The sequence below is a fragment of the Chlorocebus sabaeus genome, chromosome 26, assembly GCF_047675955.1.
Source record: "Chlorocebus sabaeus isolate Y175 chromosome 26, mChlSab1.0.hap1, whole genome shotgun sequence".
NCBI lineage: Eukaryota > Metazoa > Chordata > Mammalia > Primates > Cercopithecidae > Chlorocebus > Chlorocebus sabaeus.
The window spans coordinates 51,097,203-51,115,667 of NC_132929.1; the positions used below are offsets into that span (position 1 = coordinate 51,097,203).

General features: G+C 44.7%; 1 protein-coding gene and 2 pseudogenes across 1 annotated transcript in view; 1 reads left to right on the forward strand and 2 right to left on the reverse strand.

The window, feature by feature from the left end:
* Positions 1 to 5,161: 5,161 nt before the first annotated feature.
* LOC119623275 (chondroitin sulfate proteoglycan 4-like) overlaps positions 5,162 to 18,465 on the reverse strand; it is a 62,031-nt gene continuing 48,727 nt past the window's right edge. The window contains exon 8 of the mRNA XM_073012328.1: positions 5,162 to 7,458. The gene's annotated coding sequence lies outside the window, so the exon portion shown is untranslated. The remainder of the gene's footprint in view (positions 7,459 to 18,465) is intronic.
* On the reverse strand, positions 9,451 to 10,319 carry LOC103246066 (MKI67 FHA domain-interacting nucleolar phosphoprotein pseudogene; annotated as a pseudogene).
* Positions 10,352 to 17,130, forward strand: LOC119628121 (golgin subfamily A member 2-like; annotated as a pseudogene).

Sequence of the window (18,465 nt, forward strand, 5' to 3'; positions counted from 1 at the left end):
GAATTAGTGAACTGGAAGATATTAAAATTAATGGCTGGCCAGGCGCGGTGGCTCACGCCTGTAATCCCAGCACTTTGGGAGACAGAGGTGGGCAGATCACCTGAGGTCAGGAGTTCAACACTAGCCTGGCCACCGTGGTGAAACCTCATCTCTACTAAAAATACAAAAATTAGCCGGAAGTGGTGGCACAAGCCTGTACTCACAGCTACTCAGGAGGCTGAGGCAGGAGAATCGCTTCAACCCGGGAAGTGGAGGTTGCAGTGAGCCGAGAGTGTGCCACCGCATGCCAGCCTGGGTGACAGAGTGAAACTCCATCTCAAAAAGATAAAATAAAAGTAATGGCAAAAATCGCAATTACTTTTGCACCAACCTAGTAATTCAGAAGAAAATATTCAGAATGAAACGTGAAGGGACAAAAAAGAAATAAAACACACAGAAGAGAAAGTAAATCATACAGAGGACACACTAAGGATTCTCTATAGGTATATTTTCATAGTTTAAAAAATATTCGGTCATTATTTTTAAAAATTAATGCTAAGATTACAGGGATGAGCCACCACACCTGGCCCAAATATCTTTATTTCGTCTTTATATCTGACAGATATTTTCACTAAGAATGGAACTTGAGGCTGGCAGTTATTTTCTTTTGGTACATTGAAGATGTCATTCCATGGTCTTCTGGTTCCTAAGATTTCTGTTGAGAACCTGTGAGCCTAACTGTTGTTCCTTTGAAGGCAACTTGAATTTTTTCTCAGATACTTCTGGGGAGGGAGGTGGTACAAAAAAGGGGTCATACACTCCCAGAGTGCTGGATTACAGGGTCTCACTTTGTCACCCAGGCTGGAGTGTAGTGGTGCGATCTTGACTCACTGTAGCCTGGATCTCCTGGGCTCAAGCAGTGCTTCCACCTTAGCCCTTCAAGTAGCTGGGACTACAGGTGCACATATTTGACTAGGCCAAATACACTGTTAATCAGCATCCCAGAAGAAAAGGAAAGAGGGGCCAGGCACAGTGGCTCACACAATCCCAGCACTTTGGGAGGCCAAAGCGGGCAGATCGCCTGAGCCCAGAGTTCAATACTAGCCTGGGCAACATGGTGTAACCCCGACTCTACAAAAAAATATGAAAATTAGCCAGGTGTGGTGGTGCATGCCTGTGGTGCCAGCTACTAGAGAGGCTGCTTTGGGAGTATCACCTGGGGCTGGGAGCTCTAGGCTGCAGTGAGCACTCCAGCCTGGGCAACAGAGCAAGACCCTGTCTCAAAATAAACAAATAAATAAAATAAAGGAACGGAAAGAGATAATGCGGCAGAAGCAATATTTTTACAAAATAATGACAGAGTACTTTTTAAATTATGAAAAACAATAGTTCACAGATTTAAGAAGCCTCATGAACCCCAAGCAGGACAAATAAAAATAATAGTACACCTCGACACATTATGCTAAAATTGCAGAAAACAAAGGCAAAAACACTTTTTTAATCTTAAAAGTATCTGAACCAGGCATGGTGGCTCATGCCTGTAATGCCAGCACTTTGAGGTGGGTGGTTTGCTTGAGCTCAGGAGTTAGAGGCTGGCCTAGGCAACATGGTGAAACCCTGTCTCTACAAAAAATACAAAAAAATTAGTCAGGTGTGGTGGTGTATGCCTGGAGTGCCAGCTACTCGAAGTGCTGAGGTGGAAGGATTGCTTGAGCCCAGGAGGTCTGGGCTGCAGTGAGCTGAGATTGCACCACTGCACTTCAACCTGGGTGACAAAGTGAGACTCTGTAACCCAGCACTTTGGGAGTGCATGACCCCTTTTTTATGTCGTCTACCAAAAAAAAGGATCTGAGAAAAAATTCAGATTGTCTTCAAAGGAGCAACAATTAAGCTGACAGTCAACAGATACCTCAGGAACCAGAAGACCATGGAATGACACCTTCAATGTACCAAAAGAACATAACTGCCAGCCTCAAGTTCCATTTTTAGCGAAAATATCTGTCAGATAAGAAGACAAAATAAAGATATTTGTGCTAGGTGTGGTGGCTCATGCCTATAATCCCAGCACTTTGGGAGGCTGAGGTCGGTGAATCACCCGAGGTCAGGAGTTAGAGACCAGACTGACCAGTATGGTGAAACCCCATCTCTACTAAAAATACAAAAATTAACCAACCATGGTGGCATGTGGCTGTAGTCCCAGCTACTCAGGAGGCTGAGGCAGGAGAATCGCTTGAACCTGGGAGGTGGAGGTTGCAGTGAGCTGAGATTATGCCACTGTACTCCAGCCTGGGTGACAGAGCGAGACTCTATCTCAAAAATAATAATAAAAATAAAATAAAAAAAATTTTAAAAAATTAAAAAGTACCCCTAGAGAGTAGACTTTTAGGACAGGATTCTGGAACTCACTAATCAGATGGCAACAGGATCCATTGCTGGTGGTAAGTGGGGTAGTGATGTGCTGGTGTGCTGTAGCAATACTGTCACTAGGAAACTCACCTACTGTGGATTGGGATATGGTACAGGTGGAAGGGCAGGCATTGCCGATGCAGTAGTGCCAGAACAAAGTTCTCCAAATCTGGTTCCTGGATCATCACCAGCAGCACTGCTGGCATTTCATATCAACCTAGAAATGCAAATTCTCAAACACCACCTTAGACTTATTGAATCAGAGATTCTAAGAGTGAGGCCATCAATTTGTGTCTTAAGAAGCCCTCAACATGATTCTTATACATGCTAAAATTTGAAAAACACTGTGCTCGCACTTGGACAGTATGGGGGCAACTGTTGACTTATTTGATTTCTTCAGACACTTTGAAGAAAGGAATGACAGGCTTAAACCTGTCAGCTCAGAGCATGTTATGGAAGCCAGAAACGCTCTTCTCCTGCCCAGAGCAGAACAGGCTGAAAATCAGACATGGAGTTGAACTATAAGGATGGTGGAACTGCAAAGGGTCAAGTGTAATGGGCCACTTAGGCTAAATTCAGGGCCTCTGATAGAAAAGTACTGGCATGGTAGCTTATACCTATAATCTCAACATTTTGAGGATGCCAAGGTGGAAGAATTGCTTGAGACCTGGAGTTGGAGACCAGCCTGGGCAACATAGGTAGATTCTGTCCACAAAATATTTAAAAATTAGCTGGGTGTGGTGGCACATGCCTGTGGTTCCAGCTACTCAGGAGGCTGAGGTGGGAGGATTGCTTGAGCGCAGGAGGTTGAGGTTGCAGTAAGCCATGATCACGCCACTGCACTGCAGCCTGGGTAACAGAGCGAAACCTCATATGAAAAAAAAAAAAAAAAGAAGAAGCCAAAGAAAAGGCTGGGCACACTGGCTCACACCTGTAACCAAACACTTTGGGAGGCTGAGGTGGGTGGATCTCTTGAGTTCAGACGTTTGAGACCAGACTGGGCAACATGACAAGACCCCATCTCTACCAAAAGTACAAAAAATTAGCCAGGCATGGTGTTGTGCACCTGTGGTCCCAGCTATTCAAGAGGCTAACGTGGGAGGATCACTTGAGCCTGGGAGGTGGAGGTTGCCGTCAGTTGAGAACATGCCACTGCACTCCAGCCTGGATTGACAGAGATCCCATCTCAAAAGAAAAAAAGAAAAGAAAAGAAAAGAAAAGGGATCCTGATATCTGATATGGAGAAACTTAAGTGGATATATCTGAGAACTTTGAACCTCCAGTTTTCACTGAATGCTCTGGGGTAGAAGAAAGAGGAGAGGAGATAGGAGGGGAGGGGAAGGGGAAGGGAGGAAGGGTAATGGGTTCCTGATATCTGGTATGGAGAAACTTAAGTGGATACATCTGAGAACTTTGAACCTCCAGTTTCCACTCAATGCTCTGGGCTGAAAGAAGTAGCCCCCATTCCTTCCTAGGAGAAGGGCAGCTGCCCCTTGCCTGGAGACTAGGCAAAGACCCTCCAACAAGGCCTTACAGCAGGATGAGGTGTATCGTCATTGCTGCCCCACATTGACACCAGGCTATGGTCATTCCTCATCATGGCCCAAGGTCATAAGCACAACCTGCTCTGAGAGAACGATTTTTTTTGGCCAAAAATGTTGCAGGAGCTGCGAAGTACACACTTCTGCCAAGTACTGGCAGAATCTGGGAGAGGAGGTGGAGGAGTGGGCATAAGGGTATTGAACCAGGGGTAGACTAAAGGCTGTATACACGAGAATACACTGACCTGGGAGCACTCTCAGGATTTAACGACTTGGCAAGGACACCTGAAGCTCCAACACACTGCTGGAGTGGCTCCTTGAAATGTGGATGGAACAGTTGCTGCAGTGAATTAGGTGAAGATTATAGAACTGCATTCGTAAAGCATCAGAGAGGCCAGAAAGTACAGGGAGGTAGGAATGTTGGAATGGTTCGTTATATGCCAGCAGATTCAGAATCCACCACTTGACTATGTGCCCTTGGTGGCCTCACAGGAACTCCCCTCTCTAGGCTATTCAGTGAGAAGGGCACCTGAATCTTTCCGAGACTCTTTGGCAATATCCTTTGTAGGCCAGGATCGACAAGAGGAGATGCTGCCATGAGACCAGGCTTCGTGGTGTCAGTGGGAATGGTGGAAGGCAAGAACAGCAGATGCCAGGTGGTGGCACTTCACCATCATCAAAAAGGTGGATGTAATTAACTTAATTGGCAGGAAGGCTAGAGTGATAACCAGGATGCCTTGACCTCCAGGGATCTGTTGTGTTAACTAAAAACTTATGGCATTCCTGCATACTGCTGCACTCCAGCCTGGGCACCAGAGTGAGACCCTGTCTCAAACACAAAACAAAACAAAAAAAAGTGTTGCTATAATGGCACCAGTTGTATATGAAGTTCCTGAAATTCTGAGTTCCACTAATATTATTTGTGTGATTTAAAAAATTCCATACTTAAAAGCAACACACCAATAGAGGGAAGCAAACCATGTTTTGCACGAAACAATTGTCAATGGTGATGGTGTGTGGATCTCCCCTTTCAGGACCTGAGATTCTCATTACCCGAAGGCTTTCTGCAGACAAGGTAACTGTCAGAATCACATGGAGAAGATCAGAGCCTGGAAGGAAACCTGAGAACTTTTTATTTCAACCTTCTTCATTTTGTATGGAGACAAAACTGAAATTCAGAGAGTTCTGGTTTCTCAACGCACACCACTAGTCAATAAACACACAGAGCCAGAAGCTAGATCTAGCTCAGTGTTCTTTTAAAGCTACTACTTTTACTAGCTTACTCTGCTAGTAAAGCTTACAACCTGACAATAACATAATATATACACACAAATACAGTTACTTCCAAAATAGATTTCAGAGGCGTAGCAGGCAGACCCTGCATTTTTACAATTTATAATTTAAGAATTGCAAAATCTGTCTCCAGTATTCATAACAGGATGTCATTAACCAATCCCCACAATGGGTTGGGTGTCTAGGTTGTTTCCAACTATTTGCTTTTATAATTATCCATTATAATGGTGAAAAATTGGAAACAACCTAAATGTCCAATAATACAGGCATTAATTCTCTAAAAAGTGAATATCAAATAGCCGTAAAAAAGACATTAAAGATCCGGAAGTGTTGCTAATTGAGCAAAAATACGTTGAGGACCATTTCAGGTCAGATGCAGTGGCTCACACCTGTAATCCCAGCACTTTGGGAGGCTGAAGCAGGCAGATCAGTTGAGGCCAGGAGTTTGAGACCAGCCTGGCCAACATGGTGAAACCACATTGTAAGGTACATGGATGTGCTTTGGTCAAGGAATAAGCTGAGACAGATATCCAGGCCTGCATGACTCACCGGTTTGCTGTGCAAACGCACACCTCCACTTGTAATATAACCTGTTTGTGTAAGTTCATACTTGGCTTTATGCCACTATTATCTGTAAAAGGTATAACTGCCCTATTGACGTTGTGCATAAGAGATATGGCTCTTGGGGGCTTGGCTGGTCTCGGCTCAACATAGCTTGACATGGCAGGCGCACTGGCGCCCAGAGAAAGAGAGAACGAACAAAAGCTGTCCGTCTTGCAGATGGATGGGAGGGAGCCAGGACACAACTGGGCTTGCTCATGCCGGGAGAAAGAGTTAAGCTGCTAACCCTGAAGGTGAGGGAAAGCCGGCTGCAAAGCTGTGCGTGGGGGCACCTGGCTCAAGCCGCCAAGACAGAGTGAATGGTAAGCTGCTAATAAGAGGGCTAGTGTAAGGAAGCTGTTAAAGAGAGCTGCTGCTGAATAAAACTGTCTTTCACCTGATGTTCTTTCCCTTGAGTGTTCTTTCCGCTCACCCACCCACTTTCCTCAGACTTCAGCATGGACTAGACCTGGACCCCGGGATCTGACACACATCTCTACCAAAAATACATAAATTAGCTGGTGTGGTGGCACATGCCTGTAATTCCAGCTACTAGGGTGGCTGGGGCACGATGATTGCTTGAACTCAGGAGGCAGAGGTTGCAGTGAGTCAAGATCTCACTACTGCACTCCAGCCTGGGCAACAAAGCGTGACCCTGTCTCAAAAAATAAAAAAGTTAAAGACTGTTTGTACAGTATAAACTCTTTCAAAATATTTACTCAAGCATAGAAAAGTCTAGAAATGTCATCAATGGTGATTTCAGGAAAGAATTCTAAGGTGACTTTTTTGGTTATCTGCATTTTTTTCTTTTTCTTTCTTTCTTTTTTTTTTTTTTTTTTTTGACATAGGGCCATCTCTGTCACCCAGGCTGGAGTGCAGTGATGTGATCAGAGCTAATTGCAATGTCGACCTCCAAGGCTTAAGTGATCCTCCCACCTCAGGCTCCTGAGTAGCTGGGACTACAGGCGCACACCACCACACCTGGATAATTTTTGTATTACTGTATTTTTTGCAAAGATGGGGTTTGCCATGTTGCCCAAGCTGGTCTCGTGTGATCCACCCACCTCAGCCTCCCGTTGTGCTGGGATTACAAGTGTGAGCCGTGTGTGCTGGGCCTGTCTTCTTTTCTATAATGACCATAACCATGGATTTCATGTACCAACATTTTTCTAACAATAATATTTACAAAGCATACTATGAAAAATGTTCAGAGAAAAAGAATACAAAATTGTAAAAATCATATATAACTAGTTTTGTTTTGTTTTGTTTTTTTGTTAAAGGCAAGAAAGAAAGTAGATTGTCCAGGAAGATAGTTACTCCCACTTTATATTTCTTTGGTAAACTCATCAAAAGGTCCAGGAGTAGAATCACGGGTCAAAGTACCCCGGCTTTAACTTCTGGTTCAGAGAATCCTAACAACTTACATTGTCACCAGCAAGGTCGGTCTTTGACCACAGGATTAACTCTCAAAGCAATTCTCATCCGACATTAGCTGCTTAGTTTTCCACTGATATGTTGACTCCAGGAGGTTCCTTGAGTTCTGTGTGTTCAGCTGGCCTCCGGTGGCCCCATTATTATTTTCTGCCAGGTAAAGGTCAGCCACCTGCACACAGATCTCATCACTCATGATATGCTGCAACTGGAATCAAACAAAGGCAAGCAGTTAGTGAACACAGAAAAGATTTCTCCATTATACAGTCAACGTGCCTTTGACTGATCCAGTCACTCAGCTCAAAAGAGGTTTTGTTTTTTTTTGGCCGGCAATTTTACAAAATTAATCACACAAACCACTGTGTCATTTTCTTGGAGAAAAATCAAGCCAGGATTTTCAACCACATTGGTGATCCATTGTAAAACTTTCATACCTATTTAAAATAAAAACCATAGAGAACTCAGGTTAATGTACTATTTATTTAAAATTCTAAGGATCTTTAAATAATTTTTCATGGGTCATACTTTTATTGCATTTTAAAATCATTTAGAATTTGCTTTCACACATATTCTCCCTCATTTGATCCTCACAACTGCCCTGGGAAGCAGGTTGGAGACAGAGTAGGGGCCTGTTAGGAGACAGATTTACACAATGCATAAGAAAGCTCACTGTGAGCCGGGTGAGGAAGGGAGCCTTGGAGAATCATGAATGCAGTATCTATGTCTATATTCCCAGCCCAACTACAAAGCCTGAAATTCATTAGGTATTTAAGAAATAGCTGCTGAATTACTGCCTAGGGGCGCTCAGCTGAAGAAGCAGGATTGGGACTAACAGTCAAGCTTCCTGACTTCTAACCGAATACTTTTCCAAACACACCACCTATTTTTCTATATCTGATAGAAAGTATAGTGCTTAAGATGTACATAATGTGAACTCACTTTCAATACAGGCCAATCATGATTGACTATCAGTAGCTTTTGTGACAAACTTAGTAAACTAGAAATAGAAAACTGAACCTTTCAGAGTTCCCGTTCTCATGTCATATGCTGTTTCTGTTTTGAAATAAAAATCCTTCCAAATGAAACTGTATCCATCAAAATGACAGAGAAGTGAAAAATAGATATAAGAATAAAACATTAATTTCAATATTGATTTGTCTATTTTGCTTTAAAATTATCATAACCACCAAGCCATTCTATTTTTAGGAAGATACATTCTTTTTGAAGTGTTAGAAACCATGATAACTATTCTTAACTTTAAGTCCTAAATGACCAGTGCGTGTATTAGTAGATAACTGGACACAGTGTAAAGTCAGAAGGGTGACTGAGTGTGGCAGAAAGGGCAGTAGGTCCAGCAACTGCAGATGGATAAATGAAAATGAGTTCAGATAATGGATTCTGATACAACCATTCAAATAATGCTTATGAGTACTTGATAACATAGGGAAAAGCTTAAGATACAGTGTTTGAGAGAGAAAAGGAAAGGTGGAAAAAAAATAGATGGAAAGCATGATTTCAATCATGCATACAGATGCTTCCACTTTATATATTTTTTTCTTTTTTTTGAGACAGGGTCTCACTCTGTCGCCCAGGCTGGAGTGCAGTGGCATCATGATCTCGGCTCACTGCAGCCTCTACTTCCTGGGCTCAAGCAATAATCCCACCCCGGCCTCCTAAGTACCTGGGACTACAGGTATGTGCCACCATACCCAGCTAATTTTTTGTATTATTAGTAGAGATGGGGTTTCTCCATGTTTCCCAGTCTGGTCTCAAACTCCTGAGCTCAAGTGATCCACCTGCTTCAGCCTCCTAAAGTGCTGGGATTATAGGCGTGAGCCACTGCCTCTACTTTATACTTTCTAGTAGAAGTAGACTGTATTACTGATTCCCCACCCGCACCCTCTTTTTGGATATCTGGCCCCTCCTCGAGTCTCTGGAAAGGGCAGCACTACAAATCCAGGGACAACTAGGGAACTCCCACCCCCACTGCTAGGCAGATCAGATTCTCTCTCCTGCTCATTGGCAATGATACAGAGTGTGTTCAATAGATTTTTTGCAGAGGAGCATCTATATGGAAATGTCCAGTAACACTGGGACCAGGGGTACTGCCAGGGCAAGCCAAAGCCTCAGAGGCTGGAGGAGCCCGGAGCACATGCCGAATGCTTATCTGTAGAGCAAAGCACAAGCATGGAGCAGAAGTTCAGAATGAAGGACTGCAGGAGGGAAAAATAACCTCCCAGCCCAATCCTTCCATGGTGTGGTCCTATTTTCAGTTCTGTACTTAGATATCTGTGAGGTTGCCTATTGTACTCTTAATACAAATCCCTCTTAAGCCAGCATAGAATAGGTTAAGATAAATGTAATGACTTGACTTGGCTGGAGTGCAGTGGCATGACCATGGCTACTGTAGCCTCAACTTCCTGGGCTCAGGTGATCCTTCCCCTTCAGCCTCCTGAATAGCTGGGAGGGCCACTACACTGGGAGTACAGGCATGGGCCACCACGCCCGACGAATTTTCTGTATTTTTCTCACAAAAATATTTTTCAGAAGAAATCTTAGGTTTAATACATTGAAAATCCCTGATTGGTTTTTCTTTCTTCATCTTTTCTGTGAATGTGTAGGTGTTTCAGTCTCTTGTATTTCTTCTTTTACACAGGATATGGGCTGTTTGAAAACTATTTCATTATTTTCATCATCATCATTCATTTCAGCCACTTCAGATTTTCGTCTCTCCAAAAATGTTAATGTACAAAGTGGTGTGGGGCCCTGGGTATCCACAGTCTTCTCAGGAGTGTCAGGAATACTTAAAACCTTTTTCTTCTTCTTACGTAAAACCTGGCCTTTGTACATGTCTGACAATTTGTTTTTGAAATACTTTCTGTTTTCTATAAAATCAAAGAGGAAAATCATACTCAATTCCTTTTTAAGCTAATTTCTTCCCGAGTAATCCTTGTTTGTTTTTAAATCGCTCCTCCGTCCGTAGCTTTTGTGTAAGTGCCGATTCTGATTATAACATTTCACTGATGGATATGATGACTGCTTAAATGGAATATTCCAGTCTTGAAAGAGTTCTTTCTAGCTACTTGGGAGGCCCTGCTCTGATGGCTGTGGGGGAGAGGGGATGATTTTTCTAACCTGCCTACACCCTTCCTGCTGACATGGGAGACAAACACCAAGTTCAGGGTTCTCCAGCTGCAGTGGCTGGCCACTGATTGCTTCTCTCTGTCCAGAACAATAAGAACAAGAGCGCACTGCAGTTGGAGCAGCAAGTAAAGGAGCTGCAGGAGAAGCTGAGTGAGGTGAAGGAGATGGTAACCTCTGCCCCATCCAAGAAGGGCTGGGAGGCAGGTACCAGCCTCTGGGGAGGGGAGGTGCCAGGCCAAAGGCAGCTCCAACTGCGGGGCAAGTGACCCCAGCAGCCTCCAGGGCAGCCCTATGTCTGCTTCTTTCTTCCTGCCCTCTGACTTTTAGAGGTGGGTAGCCCTGGGCTCCTCCCAGGTCTGGACATTATCATTCCAGCTAGAGGCATGGATTCCCCCAATCACAGGGGAAGAGACAGTGGTATAAGAGGCTTCTTATGCTGGGCATGGTGGCTTATCCCTGTAATCCCAGTACTTTGGGAGGCTGAGGCAGGAGAATCACTTGAAGTCAGGAGTTAGAGACCAGCCTGACCAACATGGCAAAACCTCATCTCTACTAAAATTACAACGACAAAAAATTAGCCAGGCATGGTGGCGCATGCCTGTAATCCCAGCTACTCAGGAGGCTGAGGCATGAGAATCACTTGAACCTGGGAGGTGGAGGTTGCAGTGAGCTGAGATTGCACCACTGCACTCCAGCCTGGGCCACAGAGTGACGCTCTGTCTCAAAACAAAACAAAAAAGCCTCCTTAGATTCAAACTAGATTCTGGCCTCAGTCCCACTGGTGACCATTGGGCTACTTTTCATCTCTAACTCTGTTTCTTTAGCTTCAAAAGGAAGTTAGCATTTTCCTTGCAGAGGTGCTGAGGATTAAATGAGAGAATACATGGAAAGCATTAGGCTTGTAGCACACTTAGCAGATGGTGGTTGGCTCCTTCTGCTTTTCCACCAGCCTGTGGCCTACAGTTTAAATGGTGGGAAGAAGACATGAGATTTGAGGCTGGGGAAGGAGGCATGGGGTTCTAGGCAATGGGGGAAGTCTCTTAGGCCTGGAGCAAGAGGCCAGGGGCCTGGGCAGGTGATAGAGCCCCCACAGTGCCCTCGTTACCCTATTAATGGGCCCAGAATCTGGAAGCCAGCCACCACGTGCCCTCCTGCCCAGGGTCTTCCTGCAGGTGGAGCTGAAGAGCCAAGGATCTCAGAGTCTGCAGCAGCAGCGATACTAGTACCTGGGTCACCTGCAGCAGTACGTGGTCACCTATCAGCAGCTGACCTCCGAGAAGGAGGCGCTGCACAGGGAGTTACTGCTGCAGACCCAGCTCATGGACCAGCTGCAGCAGCAGGAAGCTCAGGGCAAAGCGGTGGCTGAGATGGCCTGCCAAAATTTGCAGGAGACCCAGGGGAGTGAGTTGCTGAGGACGGGGCCCCCGAAGGGGACGACCTGGCAACCTCTGTGCCTTCTCACTCTGTTTCCCGTCCCCTTAGGAGCACCTAGAAGCTGCCAGCCAGCAGAACCAACAGCTAGATACCCAGATGAGCCTCATGGCTCTCCCTGGAGAAGGTACAGGAGACCCTCAGAGGAAGAGGAGAGAGCCCCAGGAGGAAGGGGGACTGTTAGCAGCATAGGATCGAGGAGTTGGAAGAGACCTTTAGAACATCTGGTCATTTTGCCAACCGGGTGTCTGCACTAAGTTCAGCATCAATCTGGTGACCTCCTGGGAGCAGGGGGCCACCAGGTTGCCTAAGGATGAGTGAACTGGCCCAGATCAGAAAGGGAGCAGGTCAGAACTCCCGCACCAACTGGTAGTGGGACTGTGCCTGGGCAATATAGCAAGATCTCAGTTCTTAAAAGGAAAAATAAAGAACAGCAGCTCATTCCCCTCTGGGGAGGGGCTGGCTCAGGGTTACACAGTGAGGGTAGGGACAGAGGTGGGCCCACAGTACTTCCCTTGTTGGGTTTTCTGAGGACCCCTCTGGCCACCTCCCCACAGGAGATGGAGGAGGACATCTGAACACTGAGGAGGAGCGGGTGCCTCGGCCTATGCCGAGTGTCCCAGAGGACCTGGAGAGCCGGAGGCCACGGTGAGTCTGACTTTCCCTGCGCCCGCTTTGCCACCTTCCTCTGTGGTCCCTGTGGTCCTTTGTGCTCTTGCTTTCCCCGCCTTCTGATTTCTCTGGACCTTCACCCCTTCTGGGAGCCAGTGGTCAGACACCACTTCACCTGTGACCAACAGGTGCATGCTCTGAGGCCCCAAGGGAAGGGGCTGTGCTCCACCTCCCTGCCCCATTTATTCTGTGTATGCCCCTACAAGAATACTCAGCTCTTGCCTTCAAGTGGCATTTTTCAACTCCGCTGGAGCCAGTGCCCAGGAGGAGCAGGCACGGCTATGTGGGCAGCGGAAGGTGTGAAGGCTGTGCTGCCTGCACCTGGCTCACCTGGTGGCCTCCATCTGGAAGGAGCCAGAGGCAGAGGCCCCGGCCCCAGGGACTGGGGGTGAGTTTGTGTGTGGGGAGAGCTACCGGGCCCTGCAGGGGGCCATGGAGAAGCTGAAGATGAGCGAGTCCTGGCATGGGCCAAGAAAAGTGGGGGTGGGGCAGGAGAGGTCACTCCTGAGATATGACCAGATTATTTTGGCTCCAGAGTGGCTTTATGGACCTCCTAAAGGAGAAGGTGGACAGGAAGGAACAGGTGGAGAACCTAGAGCTTGGATTCATCCAGCTCTCTGGAGCAACAGACGGCATGAGTGAGCGGGCGGCCACAGCATGGGCACGGGGAGCTGCAGGGCTGTTGGAGGGGCCCCAGCGTCTGAGCCCTGTCCTCTTGCAGGAGAGTACATCACCGTATAGGGAGCCAAGGGGCAGTGCAAAACACGCGGCACCAGGAGATGGAGGATATCATCAGGCTGGACCAGAACAAGGAGGAGATGAAGGTAGGACATGCAACATCTTTGCGGGGGTGGGGGTCGGCATGGGCACTGGCACTGGATCCAGAATGGCAGCTGAGGACCCCTCCATTCAGGCGAATCTACTGGAGCTGTAGAAGCTGCTGTTGACACTTGTGGGTGACCATGAGGGACATGACAAATTCCTCCCTGCTGCCCAGAACCCTGCTGATGAGCCCGCTCCAGGGGCCCCAGCCCCCCAGGAGCTTGGGGCTGCGGAGGAGCAGCGTGGTGAGTAGAGCTCTCAGGCGGGGTGGGCAGGCAGAAGCAGGGGAGGCTCGCACTGCACTCAGACTCCCACCTGCCTCTCTCCAAAGATTTTTATGAGGTGACCGTGGTGGATAGCGTGGAGCCTGCACCGAGAGAGGCCAGGGAGGGTTCTCCCCATGACAACCCCACTGCACAGAAGATCCTGCAGCTGCTTCCTGTAATGCAGGACACCCAGGAGCACCCAGGCTTGGCCAGCAAACCCTGCATCCCATTCTTTTACCGGGCAGCCGAGAACAGGGAGATCAACATCATCATCATCTAAGAGCTGGTCAAGAAATTGAAAAAACAACAACCAAAAGTTATGGGGTTAATCTCCTACACAATTCATTTACTTCATTTAAATGTTAGAGCTCCTCATGTTTATTTATGTTTCTAATTTACAGTTTAAATTTATTTGTAGAAAGTTAAGGGAGAGTGGGTCTTTCCCTGATGTTCACTCTGGCTTCCTTCAACATTTTTGTTTTTAATTTGATAATTGTGGGTCATTAGCTCACATACCGAGTTTGCCCTTATGTGGTGGGAGTTCAAACACACAAAGACTCACTATTTGCACAAAACTATTCTTACTGGTTTGGAATAAGCTGCTATGCTTTTTAAATGTTATTGCAGCGTGTATATTCATTACAGAATTCAGATAAAATTTGCTTATGTTCTGCTATTATGTTTGATCGAATCCTAATCACAGTGAGCTCTTCATTAGCTCAATATGTGGTTTGCCCTCAAGTGCGCACTGTTTCTTACTTTGTAATATGCCCCTGTGAGTACTGACATTTAGAGTTGTTTAAAGGCCGAGAACTGGAAACAGCTTTTCCCCTATTTTCTGTGTATTGGGGATGGGAGTAATAACATTTTGGGGAGCTTTTTAAATCTCACAGAAGAGGAAAGTGGCCTGCTCTGGCAGGTGTGTGCAGGATAGAGTGTGTTTCATTTGTTCTGGTGCCAAGAATGAGCGCGGTACTATGGTAGTTCCCTTAGGATTTGTATGTGCTCTGGGCTCATGAAGATATTGCATCATGAGCTGCAGCAGTTGTACTCTTTCTCGATGACTTAAAAAAAAGGTATTCTTTCTGAGGAATGAAAGGCTCCCATCATTGACTGTGGATGTGGAAAACCTTTTCCAGCCTAGAGCATTTATATCTACAATACATTTTAAAGTCAGAGTTCATGTTACCTGTTTTAATCACATGACTACATGTCACAGTACACAAAAGGTCACTGCTTGGCATCCTTCTTAGTGTATTTAGTAAAGATCATAAGAAATCCTTTCAGAGTTTAAATGTCCCTGGAACAGGCATACAGGCTCTAGTCAAGAATGAATTTGAGTGAAGGAAAGCTGTGTGACACCTGGCATTCCTCTATGTTCACGGAGCTTCTTTGAGGCTAGAAGACTGATTTTACCATCTAGACCTCTCTGGCTAATACCTATTCTTCAACCACACTGGTTACTCTGAAATAGGAATTTACTTCTTGTCCTTGAATGGAAAATACTTTAAAAATAACAAACATTATCATAAACTAATATATGTAACAGTACTTAGTTGAAACAAAAAGGAGTTTTAGTAGACAGTATTATATTTGAAAATCAAGGAGAAGTTTATGCAACTTAAAATGTTTACAGACTGCAGTACAATCTACTGTTTGTGAAAGTCAAAGTATTATGAGGAAAAGTGTCTACAAATCACAGAGTTATGTTTCCTCACAAAGTTCTTTACGAAGAGTGAAATAGGTTTTTGTACCTCTTAGTATCAGTTAGAGGCATATTTTTTGCCATATTTATGTTCATGTGCCTATACATGATGAATGAATTATTTCAGTCATACATCACCTAAATTGTAACTTTATGATGCTTGGGAAGGAATCAACAGCTAAAACTTCATGAAGTTCTAATGTCTATGTTCGAAAATATGTCACATTATTAGGATGTAGGGAGAGATGTGTGTGCGCTCCCTGGGGTGGGCATTTCTAGTCACTAGATCATCTCCATTTTCAGCATTTGACATCCTCATGATACTTTTATAAATATGACATTAATAGGAGAGCAATAATATGATTTTACAGATGGAATAACAGATTTGCCTGCATTCACTGAAAGAGTGCAAATATTGGGTCATTGTGACTTCTACTGACTCTTCCAAATTGTATGAATTTATCAATGTATTAGATAAACCCAGTTTCAGAATGATAAAGAAAAACTGTTAGACCAAATAATGTGGCTAATTAACAGTGGTACGATTTCTAGCCCGAGTATGTAAAATGGACTTAAGGTCCTGTTCTTGCCTTCTATTTTGTGAACTTGCCACTTTTGCATTATTTGAGTTCACTTGAAAGACAGTTACTTTAAGTCCATTTTAAACCCTCGGGCTAGAAATTGTACCACTGTTAATTAGCCACCTTATTTGGTCTAACAGTTTTTCTTTATCATTCTGAAACTGGGCTTACCTAATACATTGATAAATTATTTCAAGGAATTTTCATAGTTCAAATCACTTCACTTTTGCCCTGATAAATATAAATGACTAGGAATGTCCTTCAGATCACGTTTAGCATCTGTAACCAATCTGACAATAATGTGCTCATCAGGTACCTATGGGTGAAATCACACACTGGCATGTCGAAGCTGAATGTCAGTCTGGAAAAGAAATGTACTGCATTAACCAAAATACCACTCTTTGTGTAGATATTTTGTCCTATGTTTCCGAAAAAGCTAGAAAGAATGGAAATCCTATGACAATAACTTAAGTCTTCGAAGTGCATACAGTCTCTTGCGATACCTCATTCAGCCAAGTACTTGTTCTCTTTCTTATTCAGTATAAGGCAGCTTTCAATTTGCTTAGAAGGCAACATTAGAAGGTTAGAGTTCATCAGAAATATAGAATTTTTAAATGTGAGTTCAACTGAATAAATATGAATTTCTGTAGGAACTAAGGAATCAAAATACATATTTAAAGATTGCAATATATGGTCATTATTTTTAGAGTATCTGATTAAACCTGATAGATTTTTCAGAAATGAAAAAAATCAGCTCTAAAACCAAAGCTGATTTTTAGTAAAATGTGAAAATGTAACTCAGCCCTATCCATAATACTTTCTCTAAACCTTTATCTTACAGAGTCACTTTAAAATAATATAACTATTGAAAAATATAACTGCTATGTTAATGTTGTGAAATAAGTTAAAACATCTTAAAATATGAATACTGTAGTTTAAAACAAAGAAACTGGGGGAAGGAAAAGTAGAGAAAGAGATGTCAATTCCAGTCCAAAGCTTTATTTGTCAAGTTTTCTTAGAATGACTTTTACCAATTTATGAATTCCTGTCAACAGAATGTATAATGGAAATACTGAAAGACTGTTGTCTAAAGTGCCATTATTGACTGCTACTGTGATGCTACTGTAATGTAATAAATTAGGAAATTGTTGCAAAGTGCTGTTTTTGCCTTCAAATTTTGTGTGTCTTGAAAACTATGTTGTTAAAAGTATTGAGTGTGCAAATCCTGGGCACGCTTGGCATGAGATCATCGGATTTTAGTTTTACAAAATTGTAGCTATGCAAGTGTGTTTATTGAAAGGACACAAACTAAAAAGAAGTTATGGGAATTTTAAAAGTGGGATGAGAAAGTTATTGGGATGAAAAATGTAGAAAAGTTGTGGCAAAAGAAGTTGTGGACAAAAGTAGAAAAATGTTTTATGAAACATGTTTTAAAAAGTTATGACAAGGAAGTCATGGAATTTTTTTAAAAAAGTCATGGGAGAAAAATAAAAGCAGGCCCCTGTCAGCATAACCCTAGAGAAGTGGGGCTGGAGTCTCTGCCCCCACCATGTACTAACCACCCCTTCTCAGTCACCCCTTTACCATTAGGGTAGCAAGACAAGACCCCATCTAATGGAGGGTGACAGACCCTTTGCCACCTTGACCAGGGCTGAGTCCTTAAATTTCTGGATGGTGATGTTTGTTATTTAAGAGCCAGAGGCTGGTGGAATTGGTTTGTTTGGAGGAGGCCTCATGGCCTCTCTACTCTCACCAAAGCAACTTTTCCCTCAGGGGGCTCCCATCTTCTTATTCAGAGAGGCAACTGAGGCAGGACAATAGGGCTAAGTGTAGAGCAGGCGAGGGCACGGGCTGCTGGGGTGGCTCCCCTTCCCCAGTGTACCTACAGTATCTGTGTAACATTTTGTATATTCTGGGGGGTAGGACCACCCCCTGTATCATACGTAGCAGAGGCTGGAGCTGGCATATGGGGAGGAGATTCTAATTGTTATTTACAGTTGGGAAACTTATTTATTGATACCATAGGACAGAGGAAGGAGGTGGGGATGGGGTCCTGCCTTCCTTGGTGATGCAACTTCTGTTTATTTTGCTTTTCATTTTGGAATAAATGGATTTAGCCATACTACACAGCCTGGTGGGTTCCCGTTTCCCTCACTGGGTCCTGGAGTTTGTGTCACTGAACGAGGAGCCCCAGAGTGTCTGAGCATGTCCAGCTCAGCTGTTGGGGACCTTCCAGGCCTGTTAACTGTATGCTGTCTGGTGACACCTGGTGAATTTCATGGGGCCTGCTATGGCGCCTAGCCCTGACAGCCAACAGGCTTAGAAGCCTAATCTAGCGGTGGCCAGGAAGACAGACACCAGCACCCAAGGCCACTGACTTCCATCCACCCCAGGCGTCTTCCGTTCCATCCCCTTGCCTCCCTCTCCTGTCTGCACCCGGTGGCCTGTTCTGTCTGTCCCTCCAGAGTGCTGGCTGTCCCACAGGCTCCTCCAGGCTGAGTTCATGGCCCTGCCCCCTAGTGGCCAGAGCCTGCTTCACGGGATAAGAGCCAGCTAAGCTCCAGGGGCTTTCCAGGAAAAGAGTCCCTTGGAAA